At 32.6% G+C, this 14,460-nt stretch overlaps 1 protein-coding gene across 2 annotated transcripts in view; it reads right to left on the bottom strand.

Moving 5' to 3' along the window:
* LOC135129204 (calexcitin-1) overlaps positions 1 to 10,950 on the bottom strand; it is a 151,750-nt gene extending 140,800 nt beyond the window's left edge. Inside the window, exon 1 of one of the 2 annotated variants that reach the window (XM_064056325.1) lies at positions 10,864 to 10,950. The gene's annotated coding sequence lies outside the window, so the exon portion shown is untranslated. The remainder of the gene's footprint in view (positions 1 to 10,863) is intronic. The other variant, XM_064056327.1, reaches the window with a different exon arrangement.
* Between the last annotated feature and the right edge of the window lie 3,510 nt (positions 10,951 to 14,460).

Here is a 14,460-nt window from a genome sequence, read left to right as displayed (position 1 = left end):
TTTAGAAACAAAAAATACAGTTTGTCCTAAGAATTACAAAACCCATTGCTTTGAAGTTTTCCACATGCTTTACGTTTATCTTTCCTAAAAACTTGGAAACGTCATCTCAAAATTTTGACATATAAATCTCATATGTGCTTTCTTCTTGTACTTTTATATTTTTACGTGAATGTTTATGCAGCGTCTCGCAAGAAATAGAATGAGACAGTTTATTTTACGTATTAAATCAACGACGACCTGTTTCAGTTAAATCATACCTACTGTTTTTGCTTTAAAACATAAAAGAATCAAATTCGCAGAATCAATCAAGTTTTAATATTTGTCTACACAATGGGACCTGCCTGATTGTATTTCACAGTGAGTGAAGTTCTACCTAAATGACTTTAGACCGATTTTTTATGTGCAGCGTTTCTAAATCATGTTATATTGTTGAAACATTTTTATAGTAAAGGTGTTTTATAGGTTTGTTCTAACGTTTGGTAATGTAAAAGAAATTTAAAGAGATTTTAAGCTTTCGTCTAATCTCCCCGTAGTGAGCCAAAAATATGGTACAGAATACCTAAGGGTCATGTACTTTTCCAAACGGCGTTCGTGTAATACAAAATGTCATTAACTTTCCACAAAAACTAACATCTTGCCTTAAATAATAAGGATACCAATAAAGGTTTAAATTAAATCGATACATCCGATCTTTATGTAAATTTAGCAATTATATAAAAATAAGTATCGAATACAAATTATTCCGTATCCGCCAAGATCCGACAGGTTTTGATACTTTTACACGATACATTTGATATTCTATAATATCGACACTTAACGCTTTTACCTTTAACTCTTTTAGACACACACAATATTTTTTAGTTTCCCGGAAGACCACTGATTTGATCACCATAGTGAATAAACTTATTGTTTAAGTCGACTAAACATTAATAAATTATTTTCTATAACTGTGTTAACAATATTTTATTCATTTTATTGTTTTCTTTGAAGTTTAGAGAATTGTATGACTTTTGGATTTATTTATTTATTTCAGAGTAGAACTTTTAATGCCGGGGGGAGTGCAGCACTGCAGAGTAAGTTGCGAAGTAATTCAACTTTCAAGATTACTTAAGTATATTTCACTTTGATGTATAACATAGATTGTAGCAATGAAATATTTTACAGTAATTGCCACTGGGATTAGGTATTTCATTAAAATATATTTATGTAGATATTCAGATAATCAGGAGCACAGGGGTATACGTACTGCATTCCAAATTCTAGAATTGTAGAGAGCTTCGCAAAATAATGAAACTTGCCATTCGCGCTATTATCATATTTCGAATTAATTACGAAATGAAGGGAAATCTATTTTCTGTTACAAATAGGGACCTTAAGAAAATTATATTTGTATTTGCTGATAAAATGCCGTGTTCTTGAATATATTAGTTATATGACGATTTTGTTTTAGAAAGTGAAACATTTCTGTCATTCTCCTAGAAAAACACCATACAATATGTATAGATCACTTCTCGACTTTTGCTACAATTTCATACAAAATTGCGTACTTATTTGTTGAAAATATGTGATATTCTATGAAGTTTTTGCATAGGGTATTTCTTGAGTTTCTTCCTGCAAGAATGTTCCGCAGTATCTATTTTCACCAAGATCCTGTTGGGAGACAAAAATTACATACCAAGCCAAAACGATAAATACGTGGTTGGCAATGTTCTGCTGGGAGTTCTGTCGTGTAACTGCAGTAAAATGTATTAGTCTGGCTTTAGTTGATGTTCATTGCATTAGAATTTTGATACTAAATGAGATTATTTGATCAAAATGGAAAATATTTTGATTTTCTTTTAAACAATAATAATCAGCATATTCTGCAGCATTAATTTAAAATAGATTTTTTCTAATTTAAAATTTTCATCTATCTGATAATGCGAATTCTTGAGGATTTTTTAATTAAAGTCAAAACCACTAGAATATATTGCTCCAAACTAGGACAGTGTTCATGGCCCATTCAGACGGATTATCCTTTTCCCTGAAGGCAGTCGCGCTAAGAAGGTCTTATAAGCAGATTTGCATTTCTCGAGCCCGGTAGCTAAAGAACGTCATTGTGCGACAAATGTCCAGCCTACTATGCAATTTATTTTATAGTGGTGTAATTATCTTCTATGGTCATGAGTGTCGTGACACTACCAAACTATATAGAATGTGTAATTATTAAAATGTTGGAAGAATTTAGAAATTATAAAGCAAGTGTCGGAAAAAGACTCAAGCAGAAATATCCTGTTACATATATTCATTATTATTCCAGAATTCGAGCATTCTTTAATATTATTAGCTCAAATTTTCAGCGACAGTATTAATGTTATTTGAAATGAAACGTTTGCTCTGGTTATTAGTTATTGATTTTGGTTATCCTCCTGAACTTTACATATTTATGCGGTGGATATGTAGAAAAGCACACCTCTTACCTTTTCTTTATAGAAATTGCAAACACGCTACTACGTTTTTATTAGTTTCCCGAGCCATACATACTTACTTCACATTAAACATGACATTAACAAATTTTGCCTTATGAGTTCATTACAGTTAATAAATTTGTTGAAACCGTCGTACAATTTTGTGTGTATTAAAAAAAAAGTGAAAATTTTAAATTAGTGTGTACGTTTTTTCCAGTTAATTAATTTAAAATTGCATCTGTTGTCGAATCATGGGACCGTTTTCAGGAGAAATTGTACCGACATCGCCATATTGGGGTCATTAAAAATATTTTTTTATAGCACGTATATTAAATATTAAGTGTAACCGTCGTTTAGACATATCTCCAATTTGTCTGATACCGGTAAACCCCTTAACGTTTGTGATACTTATTGGATGCATGATTAAAAATCAGTCAAAAGTTTTATCTAATTTGTTTTAATCGAATATTTTAATATTCATAAATTAATTTACAAAGAAATAAAAACTACGATTCAATAATTAAATATTACGGAGATAAAATTCAAAAATTGGTCCTTCGACAGAACTTCCCTCCCCATAAAGTAAAGCTATTATATGCTAATAAAAGTATGTATCTAATGTTTGAGTAAAGGTAAAGAAACTTGCTAACCGTTTTTTACAAATTGTAGTATCCTCCCTTGTTCGCGGCCCCACGTTAGGGCGACAGATTTGTAGTAGCTCAGCGGTTTATTAATAATAAGAACAATACAAATCAAAAGTAGGGTATGGGTTCCCGAAGTGGCGGCAATTCTCGTCGGGGATGGTGGCGGCTCCTGGGACTCGGAGCGTCGTAGGGGATGACGGCGGCGATGTATGTAGCACAGGGCACCTGGACGGTGCGACCCTGGAGATGACGATGTCGGCGATGCGGCACAGGGGACCTGGACAGTGCGACCCTGGAGATGACGTCGTCGGCGATGCGGCAAAGGGGACCTGGACAGTGCAACCCTGGAGATCACGTCGTCGGCAATGCGGCACAGGGGACCTGGACAGTGCAACCCTGGAGATGATGGCGTCGACGATGCGGCACAGGGGACCTAGACAGTGCGACCCTGGAGATGACGTCGTTGAAGCGGCGCAGGGGACCGTAAAACAGTGCAGCCCTGGTGATAATCTCGAAGCGGCGCAGGGGACCGTAAAACAGTGCAGCCCTGGTGATGATCTCGAAGCAGCGCAGGGGACCGTAACACAGTGCAGCCCTGGTGAAGATCTCGAAGCGGCGCAGGGGACCGAAAACGGTGCAGCCCTGGTGAAGACCAGAAGGGGACTTAGACAGTGCAGCCCTTAATGTGGAGATGGTGGCGTTCCATCTGCCTGAAAAGTGGTCACGGTGGCCCTTTTATAGGCAGGGTTGAGATGCGTGGGAGTATACTATCCTCAAACATATTTGGCGTTTATGACTTCACACCAATTTGACTCCCATTATAATTCAATAGACCGTCACAACCGGATGTCTTAAACCCGCTCACCGATACCTACCTGAAAAGACCTTTTCTGGTAAAAGCACAGGGCAGGACTGAGTTTTGCATTTACCGACAACTGCGCCTTTCGAGTTTTTTATTTTAAGTAAAAACAAAGTAACTTTGTACTCAATCATTTTTTATTACAGCACAACTATTTACTTATTAACTACTACTGCTTATTTATTGATCGAAATAGTCACTGTCATCATCACTCGACTCTTCTAAATTAATAATTAACGGTGTTATCAACCGTGCCCTGTACTGGTCTTCTTCTTTTGTGGAATGTCGTACACAATTGGCCCACATTTCGGCAGTTATTTTGGAAGCTTCTTCCCTAATTATCTCAATTGTTGCACTACTAAATTTTGGTGCCGTATTATTCCTTCTTATATTATTTTTCATTTGCGACCAGATTAGTTCGATGGGGTTAAATATACAATGGTACGGCGGAAGTCTAATCACCCTAAATCCACGATCTCGCGCTATAGCATCTATTTTATATTGTTTCTCAAATTTTCGAGTGTGTAACACTTCTAATAATTGTGTCTTTGTGTAATTTTCTTCAAAGTATAAATCATGTTCTGTAAGGAAATTTTGAAATTTGAAAATTTTAACAAACAAAATTACTCTGAGTCCGGTCCTTCGCGTCTCGACCGTCCCTGGCACGTCGAAAAGGTCTTTACAGGTAGGTATCGGTGAGCGGGTTTAAGACATCCGGTTGTGACGGCCTATTGAATTATAATGGGAGTCAAATTGGTGTGAAGTCATAAACGCCAAATATGTTTGAGGATAGTATACCTGCATAATGAAGTAGCTTCAGGTGGGGTGCGTTCCAGTGGGGGTGAGCTTGGTGGGGTTGATACCAGCGCTGGCGAGGACAGCGCCCTCAAGAGGGTACTAGCGGAGCGCTTTGAAAGCTCCGCTACAAAATGAGTTTTTCTATTATAAAATTTTGTGTTGATCTCATCCACATTTTTGCAAAGACGCAGATATCTGTTTGGATAGATGCATTGAAATACTAATAATAAAAATATTGTATTATTGTTATTCTTGAATAGTGATTTATAATCAATAAAATAACGAAATAATTTAATCACCTCTGACGTGAGTAATAACAGAGATCTGACTGGAAGACTGAACTGAAAATCATTTATGGTACTCGTAACTTAAAACAAATAGCGATATATATAATACTTATCAACCTCTAGACGTGAGAGTAAAACAGAAACTAAACTAAAATATGTTTTCTACGAATTGCACTACCCGGATCACAATGCCAACGGTCTAGACTTTTTTATTGCTCTGACTTCCAGTTATTGAATAAAACACTACATTTTATTTTGATTTTCGATGTTGTAATTCACATTTGGTTAATTATAACTTGTATATCTAAGGGAGGTCGGAGGCTCAACATCTCCTAGCCTCCCCCTAGCTACGGCTTTGTCTAGGGGTTATGAAAAATCGAGAAAATATGAAAATACCAAATTGTCCGATGGACTCCATTACAGTACATCCTTAGGTTATGCCCGCGAAGAAAAACAACTTGAAAGTGTTTATGTTTATACATCTGAAGCATGTCACGTAGAAATTATTTTGATTTGAATAAGTTAGGGGACGAACAGAGAATCAAAATTATTAATTGGTAAGCTACAATCGAGAAAATGTTCTGAATATCATTATTATAATTCTTATTAAATAAAGACGTTTGTATTTTCACATTTTCGTTAAAATGGGGTTACTTGTTCTTAATTTCATCAATAAAAAATATGAAAGCAATGATGAATCATAAGTAAAAATTCATCATATTTTGCAAATTTTGAGATAACGTCATCAATTTTTTGGAGGGAATAAACAGATTCATTTTGATTAAGGGGGGAATAAACAGATTTATTTTGATTAACAGTTTACCATGCTTACTTTAAAACGTCTGCAAGATTTCAAAGCATTCAGTTTTGCAATTCTTGATTTATTTAATAAAATAAATTCACTGAATTATTAATTTTTTTGAGTCACCTGTATAAGCAAATCTAAAAAAATATTAATGCAGTGATAAATCACAAGTATGGACTCATCATACTTTGCACATTTAAGATATGATTTGTTCAGCAAAATTTTGAGGTGGTATGAGCAAATACATTGTGATAAAAAATTTATCTCATCTCCAAGATTTTAAAGCATTTTTTTCAATTTAATTGTGAATCTGAAAAACATCTCCAAAATTTTAAAGCATTTTTGGCAACTTAATTGTGAATCTGCAAAACCGAATGTTTTGAAATCTTGTAGATATTTTAAAGTTATCGTAAGCATGGTGAAGTTTTAATAGAAAAATATTTGCTTATCCTCTCAAAAAATTTATGACGTCATCCCTAAATTTTGCTGAATAAATCCTTTCGGAAATATGCAAAGTATTATGACTTTATGCTTGTGATTTATCAGTGCATTTATATTTTTTAGATTTGCTTATATAGGGTGATTCAAAAAATTTAATGAATGAGTCATTTTTTTATTCATTAAATCAGAACCTGCAAATTCGAACGAAAATTTGGGTATACAATACTGTTATTATTAATATTACACTGGACCAATCAAAGTTCATATACGTGTCCTCACAGAAATCTTGATGAGATCAAAACAAATTTTTTAAATTTTTAAACATACTCGTAACACACTTCTTTACATTTACGTTAAGATTATATACATATGTTTATTTCAACTTATAGGGGTTCTGATAAAAAATAAAATTCGCAATTTCAAATTTTATAATTTTTTGAAAATACTGGATATGTTTCATTATACTTCAGGAGCAAAGGAAGTTCTGTCGAAACAACTTCGACCAATTTTATATCTCTACTTTGATTGTCCACACATCTTTATTTTAAGTGATAGGGATTTTCAGAAAAAAATAAATTCGCAAAATTAAATTTTATAATTATTGTTGGCGGTATTTTGTAATTATTTAAATTTCAAAAACAATTGCATATTTTTAGCATATACAAGAAATTAGTTGATCTTTACTTCAAAACTTAACAATTTATTAATTGAACGTATTGAAAGTTTTAATTGTAATTGTATTCATCTTTGTTGACTTATTGGAACGACTTTATAAAATATTAGTTTTGAAGATAATTATTAGTTTATTCCGTAAGTAAGGTAGTTAGTTAGTTTCCACAACGCGTTCATATCATAAGATTAATTATAACTTTATAACAAATCTGTATCTCAGAATTTCTGAGACATTTAAGAGGCGGTTTCTGAGATGGTTACTAAAATAGATCGATCTATGAATAATATTTCATGTGTGTATATCATTTTATTAACGTTCACTAAAAGCGTTTCTAAAAAGCAAAAGCATACAAAAATATTTTAGATTATACCTACTCTTCAACAGTATTTATTTAATATATTTTTTTAAAGTTAGAGTATTTTAATAACTGATGCAATATTCGCGGAGCAAAGTAATGTTAAATCTCCACAAAATTTCAGTTCTGCTTTTGTATCTAAACTAAATTATCACCATTATACTTAGGTGAAAATTTAGCTAGGAACTTGAAGTATTTACATTTAATTGAATTAGTAAAAAATATATAAATATAAATTCTAATTGATCATAGTAGATTAGCACAAACCAGATTAAATCAGAACTTGTCTGTAGTCACTTGTCAGGAGGTGCGTGATCGGCGATTACACAAAGCATCTGGGGATAATGTCATCAATGCATATTACTAATTCATGTTAGTTGATATAGGTCTTGCCTGAATGCCTGCCAATACTGATAATAATTGTTTCATTCCACAAACATGCAATTGTATTGAAATTATCAAGTACCGCATCACCGTAAAGAATAACTTATCTGTAAATAATGTAAGCCTGGATACAGTGGTGACTACGCACACAATGGTATAATCTAAAATAAATTTATACAAAGTTAAAAAATGTTGATATCAGTAAACATTATATTGATTTACACCTAAAATTTTAAAATAATTTTTGGTAGTAATGGAGATTGTCAAAGAAACGCGATCAGGCAACAAACAGACCGACGGCAGATAACAAGTAAGCAGAAACTGTAAACGGACAGCTTCGTATTCTACTTACTTACTGTGAAACGTGAATACAAGGAAATTATAGACATACTCATTACACAGACCTTTGTTAACAAACTTCCTTCAGCTATTGTTTGGAAAGTAATATGGAAATAAGTTGAATAAGTAATTTTTAGTAGTGTCGTATTCCAGGATTCACGTCCAGAGGAGTTATAATGCCAAACAACTTCCAAAATAGGTAAAAAACAAAATAAGTTAAATAATCTAAAACAGCAAGCACGAAAGAACTGAACATGTTTTGAAGAAAAAGAAAAAAAGGCCTAAGTATTCATTTTATTTTCAGTTTAAATGTAGAAGTCCCCAGCAACGTAGGGTTTATCGAAAAACATGAAAGATTTAAGAACAGTATTATTAAGACAGTGAAGACTATTAAAAAAGCAATGATTAAAAATATGCTTTTACAAATATTAAACATACAATTATTATAATAAATAATACTAGACACGCCTTCTCACCGTTTCGATCTTTCGTTGACACTTTATGCATTGTGTTGTTTTAATAGTTTTATGTTAATTCAGTGCTAATTCCAAACCCCTAATAATTAGTGAAGAGTAGAATTTTTTCTAGTTAACTGAGCTTTATGTAAGATCAAACGAGAATATAATATCACAGCATCCATCTAACTAAAATCATTTTCGATATCGCTGCTACATCATTAATAACGCTTCGTCCCTTAATGTAGTCACGGGATTAAGTAAGTTGCTCTATGTATGGGTGCAGTGTCGAAGTAAATTTCTATGGAGCATCTAAGCATACATCAATACGTTCTGGTTTTTATTATGTAAATCCTAAAGTTGATAGATATGTTTACAACATTACATACCTCGGAAGTAAATAAGTGTTAATGGAAAAGGTCATTGGATGTTTTTGTCAATTGAAATAACGTAAATTAAGTTTCTGGTCCATTTATTTAATGTGTAGGTACATCATAAATAAAAGCAACTTCTTTTAAAACTTCAGTGGATAACGTTGTTTTGCACATATTACATCGTGCTATTACCGTGATATGAAGTTATAGCGAGATTAGAAACCTATGTTTGTTGTAACCTTAACGTGATGATAAGGAAATAAAATGAGTCACATTTGGATTAATAAAAAAAAATGCATTGAGGCTACCGTTGAAGGAATACATGTCTTTCACTTGCAACACAAACGCTCTATCACCGAGCCTATATACCGTTTAGCTTTATAGCGCTGATACTACTAGTACATAAGTATGTACAAAAAAAACTATAATTAAAAAAAAGACAGACGACAGTTTATATGTCAATGTAAAACCAACATTTTCGTATTATACAAACCATAAAATATCGAAAAACCATGAAACTTGTCAATAATCTTATAACAGTAATTTCCTAGTTTACGATGAAGAATTTTTCGTGTAAAAGTTTAGATCTATCAATTTTTGAAAACCATTAGCCACTTGGGTTAATTTTAATTTTAAAACACTCTGACAGCGTAATATGACATTCCTTAACAGAAGGGTGAACTCAAGTTGTAGAAATATCCATACGGAAAATTCTCTTTTTTTTCCTCGAAGTTGCACTATATACTTAATCTTAATTTTTTCAGACGTTTTTTTACTCGCAGAGAAAGATTCTTTTTAGTGGATGAATAATAAATAATAAAATCACTCTAACAAATGTAACTTAAACTTTTCAGTCCTTAAAGTATTAGATTTTTACTGTCCTAGATGTCTATCTCCTTGCGTTGATTTTCTATCACCATAAACTTTATTTGTTAAAAAAATAACTTCATGATTAATTATTATCAATTGCCAAAATAAACAGTTTAATAAATTTAAATAAGTGTAATTAAAACGTCAGCCTTTTAAGAATTTTGTTTGACATTTTGAAATAAAGGACAAAAAAAACAAAATGCGGAACTGTACTCTAACAATTCGTGAATGCTCAATTGTTTGTCTCTTTGTATAAATGTTTGTTTTTGTTTGAAGTTAACATTTTTTCAACTTCCATTTTCATAATAAACGTTTCGTGTGGCGAAATGTAACGCACAGCCAAATATCACTTCACCACTCAAAAAATATTTTCTGTGTAAGTATGGCATGATCCAAAAATTCGTGCACGTACGTTTATCGAGAACTTTAAAAGCTTTAGGATTTTCCTGGGAAGATTTAAGGTTTAGTTCTAAGAGCAAAAATTTTATCATAAAAAGCTGTGAGTGTGTGAAAATAACCAGAACACATTTTCGCCGTTATTCAAGGGGAAAGCCAAACTTTTGTATATCTGTATAATCAATCAATCAGCGAATAATAATAAAAAAAGTGTTTTGTATTATATTGTTAAGAGCAGAATTAAGCTCCGAAATAGATAGGTAGAAAAATCAATTTTATGTTGAACTTGTATTAGCTGGGCGATAATAGGGCACAGAAAATATGGTCTAATCCCATTTTTTGCTCGTGTTGTTGAAAGAACAGAGAGTTTTCTAATGCAGGTTACATTAAAGCGCGTTTCTTCTAAGCGAGAACGCAGAAAATTTAATTCTAAGAGCTCGGCTTTCAGTTCATGCAAAGATAAATAAAAAACCGCTACACCTTTAATTAAGTTCATCAAAATTTTAAAAGGATTATTGATTTTATTGTATTTTAATCAAAGGTGTTTAATAAAAACCAAACTTTTCAAAGCGGAACAAGGGGTTAAAAGCCGACCGTTTTTCAACGTTATTATGTTGTGCGAGATTAACTTGATTAAAAAATTTTCGTCTTTTATTTGCGTACAACCCAGTTCGTGAAAAGAAACATTTTTTTCTAAATCAATAAAAGATGTTAGAAAAAGTTTGAAGTTACTCACCGATAGTTGACTAATTGTAAGACGTTAGTCCTAGTCCGTCAAGAGGACGATTACACAAGTAGCACAGCAGGAACACAAATGAAGGTGTGCGCCGTTTCCTGCGGGTTGAGCTTTATACCTCGCGCTTGGCCTGCGCTCTTCTCTATTTTGCAGGACTGCTATTCAAACGCCAGGACTCGGACAAAATTCGTTCCTTGTATTTTTATGTTTATATGTGTTTGACACGTTTAACACTGCCTCTGTTTATTGATCTTTCATCGATAATTTAATAGTTTGCCAAGATAACCACAAAGGAAATGCCGCGAAATTTCACGCCTCAAAGGGGGAAAGAATTTTCTTGCGCCCGACTGGTTGCGTTCATACGCACTTTGTTGTATGGGTTTAAAGCGTAGACGGAAAAAATTGCTTCACTGCTAAACGGTTTACAGAAACGGTTTATTGTAAAAAAAAAACAGATATGTAAGCCACAGGGAATATTGAGGGACAGATAGAGCATAAAACCTCCTGGAATTGTATGGATTCGCAAAATAAATGAAACCATAATATTTACGATGAAAACAAAAAAACAAAAATTTCGTTGGTTGTTCTGAAACAATTCAAGTTTTACGGAGCTGAGGACATCCCAGAACACAAAAGTTGTCACGAAGAACTAATATTGAAATAGCAAGGGTATTGTATGTACTGACGTTTCTTGTACACTCATTCCGAAATCGCTGTCAGTTTAGCTTATATGGCGTGACCATAAAAATAAGTAATTTAAAAAAGTTGAAACATGGGAGCATTTTTGTGCTTAGGGGTATTAAATCTAGTATGACCTCGTAAATACATGTCGAATATTATCTCTTTATACAGTACAGTTACAAATGATTCTGGTATCAAGGGTGGCTCTGGAATTTCTTTTGTTAATTATCGTGCTGCGTTAATAACATTATTCATTTGTTATTTTTTACTTATTCTCTTTTATTACACAGGCAGAACTTCTTGCTTAGACACTACTAGTGCATAATAATTTTGCTTTCCAAATAAATTTAGCTTTAATATTCTGATTTATCAACAAATAAGACATGTGACTAATTATTGCCCAAAATATCTGGATCTAAAGTAAAAAATTGGTCTAAAGAGTTTAGACAGTACTTCCCTCGCTGTCGGAAACTTGACGACTGCATGCCTATTGTGTTTTTTTTCTCATTACATTTTTGTAGTGGGAATTTAAAAAAAAAATTGCGATGACGTCATCAACATTTTTGCAAGGACACGTATATCAGTTGGGATAGATGTAGTGTAATACTAAGAATAAAATTATTATATTCTCAAATTTTCGGGAAAATGAATTGGGTCGTTTTGAATATTGATTTGTAATAATCAATAAAATAACGAAACAATTTACTCACGTATACATATCAGAGGCAACTGAAAATCGTGTATGTATAAACATTCTTAATTTAAGATGACAGGCGTAACAGCATACCTGAGAGTCAAACAAAGAAACTGTAAACAAAACGACAATCGGTTTTATTGCGTCGACTTCCGCTTATTATATAAAACATTGGATTTTATTTTAATTTTTGACGGTGGAATTCACAATTGGTTGATTTAAAACATGTCTATACCACATTCGCGCAACCTAGTCAGCTATGTTTCAACCGAGTTTTAACTTTAAAAAATTTTGTGTCTACCAAATTGGGTTGGTCCAATGTAATACTAATAATAAGTGTTGCCTTTAATTTGATCAATAAAATAAATTGACTTCATTAATTTTTTTGAGCCACCCTTTAAGAAAATCTAAAAAATATGAATGGAATGATAAATCACAAGTACAAACTCATCATATTTTCTGCATTTTAGATAGGATTTATTTAGCAAAATTTAAGGGTGACGTCACCAATTTTTTTAGAAGGGATGAACAAATACATTTTGAACAAAAGTTTACCATGCTTTTAATAACTTTAAAATATCTCCAAGATTTCAAAGCATTCGGTTTTGTAATTCCTGATTAAATCGATCAAATAAATTCACGCATTCATTAATTTTTTTGAGTCAGCCTGTATATGCAAATCCAAAAATATGAATGGAATGATAAACCACAAGTACAGACTCATCATATTTTGTACATTTTAGATAGGATTTATTCAGCAAACTTTTGGGGTGACGTCATCAATTTTTTAGGGGGGATGAGCAAATACATTTTGATAAAAAATTTACCATGCTTATAATAACTTTAAAACATCTCCAAGATTTCAAAGCATTCGGTTCTGTAAATCCTGATTAAATCAATAAAATCAATTGACGCATTCAATAATTTTTTTCAGTCACCCTATATATGCAAATCGAAAAAATATGAACGGAGTGATAAATCACAAGTACAGACTCATCATATTTTTCACATTTTAGATAGGATTTATTCACCAAATTTTAGGGTGACGTCATCGATTTTTTTAGGGGGGAAGAGCAAATACATTTTGATAAAAAAATTACCATGCTTATGGTAACTTTAAAACATCTGCAAGATTTCAAAGCATTCGATTATGTAATTCCTGATTAAATCAATAAAATAAATTGACGCATTCATTAATTTTTTTCAGTCACCCTGTATATGCAAATCGAAAAAATTTGAATGGAATGATAAATCACAAGAAGAGACTCACCATATTTTGTACATTTTAGATAGGATTTATTCGGCAAAATTTTGTGGTGACGTCATAAATTTTTTAGGAGGGACGACCAAATACATTTTGATAAAAAATTTACCATGCTTATGATAACTTTAAAACATCTTCAAGATTTCGAAGCATTCGGTTTTGTAGTTAATGAGTAAATCAGTAAAATAAATTTTGCGCATTCATTAATTTTTTTGAGTCACCCTGTATATGCAAATCCAAAAAATATGAATGGAGTGATATATCACAAGCACAGACGCATCATATTTTGTACATTTTAGATAGGATTTATTTGGCAAACTTTTGAGCTGACGTCATCAAGTTTTTGGAGGGGATAACCAAATATATTTTGACTAAAGATTTATGATGCTCTTTAGAGCCTTAAAACATCTGCAACATTTCAAAACATTCGGGTTAGCAGATTCAAAATTAAATTGCAAAATGTTGTTTTATGATTTTGATTTTTTTTCCAAAAATCTGGACGTTTCGGGCAAAAACTGAATTCGAAGTCATAAACTACATGTGTAGGACTATGTTATTTTATACAATTTAAGACCTATTTACTATGTACAATTTTGAAGTGACGTCATCGCATTAGTGGTGGAGATGATTAGACAAATTTTGGTTAGCGTTTTACCATCTACATGATATTCCTAATATAAGTACAAAATTTCACAACAATCAGTCCACTACTTTCGGAGATTAAATTTTAATTCTAAAAAAAATCCGGGACGGCAGACGGACAGACGGACGGACAGACGGACAGACGGACGGACAGACGGACGGACAGACAGACGGAAATGGGAGACCTATTTCTTCGTCTTCTAGGGGTCATGAAAGATCGAGAAAACGTAAAAGCAGAGAGTCGGCCGACGGACTCGATTACAATACTTCCTTTGCTTACGCTCGGGAAGTAAAAATGATTTTATCCTCTTCTCAG

The sequence above is a fragment of the Zophobas morio genome, unplaced genomic scaffold (assembly GCF_036711695.1).
Source record: "Zophobas morio isolate AGI-343-1 ecotype UQ-CSIRO unplaced genomic scaffold, CSIRO_AGI_Zmor_V1 ptg000014l, whole genome shotgun sequence".
In the NCBI taxonomy this organism is placed as follows: domain Eukaryota; kingdom Metazoa; phylum Arthropoda; class Insecta; order Coleoptera; family Tenebrionidae; genus Zophobas; species Zophobas morio.
The sequence above is the reverse complement of the archived record's forward strand: the minus strand, read 5'-3'. Positions and strand labels throughout refer to the sequence as shown.